This window comes from Rattus norvegicus, chromosome 1, assembly GCF_036323735.1.
Source record: "Rattus norvegicus strain BN/NHsdMcwi chromosome 1, GRCr8, whole genome shotgun sequence".
Classification (NCBI taxonomy): domain Eukaryota; kingdom Metazoa; phylum Chordata; class Mammalia; order Rodentia; family Muridae; genus Rattus; species Rattus norvegicus.
In genome coordinates, this window is record NC_086019.1 from 2,203,640 (window position 1) to 2,207,363 (window position 3,724).

Genomic DNA, 3,724 nt, shown 5'->3' on the forward strand with positions numbered 1-3,724 from the left:
AATAATAGGAACTAACAAACATTGGTTATTAATATCTCAATATCAATGTACTCAATTTCTCAATGAAAAGACACAGGCTAACAGACTGGATTCATAAACAGGATCCATCATTCTCTTGCATGCAAGAAACACACTTGAGCAACAAGTTAGACACTACTTCAGTGTAAAGAGCTGGAGAAAGGTTCTTCCAAGCAAACAGACCCAGGAAACAAGCTGGAATAGCTATTCTAATATCTAACAGACCTTCAACCAAAAGTTATCAAAAGAAATGGGGAAGGACACTTCATACTCATGAAAGGAAAAATCCACCAAGAGGATATCTTAATTCTGAATATCCATGACACAAATGCAAGAGCACCTATATTCGTAAAGAATTATTATCAAAGCTCGGAACACATAGTGAACCACACACAATAATAGTGGAGGACTTCAACACCCCATTTTCACCAATGAACAGGTCATCAAAACAGAAACTAAGCAGAAAGAATGTTGTTATGAACCACATCGATTTAACAAATATCGACAGAATCCTTCATCCCAAAACAAAAGAATATGCCTTCTTCTCAGCATATCACAGAATACTCTCTAATGACCATACAATCAAGCCTCAACAGATCCAAGAACATTGAAATAACCCCATGCATTCTATCAGATCACCATGGTTTAAGGCTGGACCTCAACAACAGAAACAACAGAAAGCCCACATAGTCATAGAAAATGAATAACTCTTTACTCAACAATTAATTAGTCAGGGAAAAAATAAAGAAATTAAAGACTTTCTAGAATACAATGAAAATGAAGGCAGAACATACAAAAACTTATTGGCCATGATGAAAGCAACACTAAGAGGAAAACTTCATACCACTAAGTCTCTTCCATGTTTATTCCTAAAAATGTACTTCTAGAAAGATATGTGAGGGCTGGCAACATGGCTCAGAGACACACACACACACACAAAAGCACTTAGCACATAAACCTAAAGACCTGAGTCCAAGTCCCTGAGCTCATGCAAAGGTAAAAAGATCCAATTCCACAAAATTTTCCTGATCTTCACACATATGCCATAATATGCATGTGCCCACCCATTCATCATACACTATACACACAATACAAATTAATAATTTTGTCAAAAACATTAAAAATAAATGTGATATGAATACCATATTCTAGTACATTGGATCTTATACAAATTGCACTACAGATAACAAATATTAGTGTGGCAATCTCTTTGCATGTTATTTAGAGTAATATATATATATTGGCCAAAATGATGTGAGCAATATAATCCCTGTTGTTCATTGAGAAAAGTGACGCTCTCAGAAGACAATGGAGGAGTGTCATGCCAGCATCTGAGGAGCCAACAGAAGAGCCTGAGTTCCACCTGCTTGTGGTCCAGAGAAGAGGGGTTTACCAACATGAGAGATGAGTAGAAGTGTTAGTTGGCACCCAATGCACAGGAAGTGAGGGCTGCAGAAGCTCAGAGAGGAGGGACCAAGGTGGAGGTGGAAGGCAACATGAGCAGTGCATGTGTCCCCTGAAGTTCTGTGCCATGACTAGCTTAGGAACAGAAAAGCCCTCAACACAGTTTTGTGCTGTCTTCCTCGGTTTCACATCTAAGATGTAAACCAATTCTTTGTCTGAATATATCACCCACTCATGTGTTGCTCCATCACCATCTCTGTCTCAAATATACTGTCACTGCAGCTCTGTGTACAGATAACCCTTCCATAGAAGCCCATTGCTACCACAGTGCTTGTGTTTTCTTTCCACCGTTATCTTACTATGGAGTGGCATTGCCATCGTACATCATCACAGGAAGAACAGTGCACATAATATTTTAAGGGCAAAACAGCCGGTTTGTGTTACTTTTTCTGTAGCATACAGTTAAACATGGCTGTTAACCTGTTATTGTGTTTAATTTATAGGCTAAAGTTTATCATCAACATTCATGTACAGAAAAACAGCATGTGTAAGGCTTGATGATATTCCACTGGAGTCTTGCCATGCATTTTCCATGGTTAAGGGACTACTACTTGTGAGGAGCTGTCCGAGGAGCTGTCCTCACATATGTGAGGAGCTGTCCTCACAAACTCCATTACAAGATGGCACCGGCATCCAGCAGAACGCACCTAGTAAAAAGGGCAATACGCAGGCGCCTGGTAACTTCCCTACTCAAAGGGACACGTACGTTTTGGTACGTCATCTGGCATAATTGGCAGCGACCAGTCAGAGAGTGACACGTCCTAGGCGAGGATAGTTTCCTATATAAGGGACGGTTATTCCTCACTCTCCGTCTCTGCATTGTAAGCTTATGCTCTCCCTCTCAAGACGCATTAAAGCTTTTCTGCAGTAGAATCCTGTGTGTGCTGCTTCGTTCCTGCTGGCGAGACGTAGCGCGGGATATCTGGTGCCGAAACCCGGAAAAGACCTCGCCATCATCAGCACCTTCGAAGATCCCTTGGCGACAAGGAGGATTCAGAACTGCAAGTAGGTACGTTCGGAGAGGCAGCCCTCTCTTGGACTTTGGTCTGGGGTTGTCACCGCCTTGGGAAGGATTTGTTGAGGCTATAGTATTTGTCCTGGGAGCCACCCTACTCTTTGTGTTCTGTTTTCACCGTTTTTGCTGTTAAAAGGACGATCACAGCAGCTGAAGGCGCATCTCAGTCTCTCGTATATAAGTGAGCTTCGCACAGCTCCCTTTTACCTTCGATTTTGACTGTTGAGGAACAAGGACGCGATAAGGCCGTCGTAGATAAGCGGCACCGTCCCGGGAGGCGTGTGTAAGACTCCCGTACATAAGAGAGCAGCGTGTCCCTCTGTACCCTTTCACCTCACGCCTTGTCAGACGGATGTAGATAAGCCGCCGGCGTTCCTGGCCCATCATGGGATCCTCACAGTCTGTGGTCACGGCCTTGGAAACAGTGTTAAAGCAGAGGAACATCAAAATTGGAGGAGGAACACTTAAAAACTTTGTGAAGGAGGTGGAGAGGGTGGCGCCTTGGTTTGCCTGTTCAAGCTCGTTTACGATTTCCTCATGGAACAAACTTGGAAAAGACCTTGACAGAAAATTGGCGGAAGAGGATCTGCGCCTAGGGACCAAAGATATATGGAAGCTGGTTAAGAATTGTTTAAAGGATGAAACGTGTAAGGCAGCAGTAGTAGAAGGACAAGCCACTCTCGAGGTAGTCCGGGAAAGTCTGTCAGAAACCGAACGTAGTGAGAGGTTGGGCACGCGCAAGAAAAAAGACGTCCTAAGAAAGAAAAAGTGCCCTCCCGGTAAGTCCGCAGACAAGGGAGCGTTGAAATTTTCAGATTCCAGCACTTCCTCCTCTACACATAAACCAGGAGGGGGAGCCAGCCTATACCCTGTAAAAGAGCTAGAAGCGCTGAACCTTGACAGTTCTGAAAGCTCTGAAAATAAAACCTTAGACTCAGAAGAGGAGGCCGAGCTAGTGATACGGGCCCATTCTGGACTCCCTGGCCCAATGAGTTCAGAGAATGATTTGGCTGACAAAGCCACAAAAATGATAGCTGTGGCCCTGGCCTCTCCTTTAGAGGCCGCTAAAGCCTTTCATGGCAATTTCCATGTCACCTGAGAAACTTTACGCCACCGCTTCTCTATAACTAGAAAAGAGGCATGTGATATAGTCACCCAATGCCAACAGTGCTGCCAGTTCCTCCCAGTTCCTCACATTGGGGTCAACCCGAGAGGAATACAGCCATT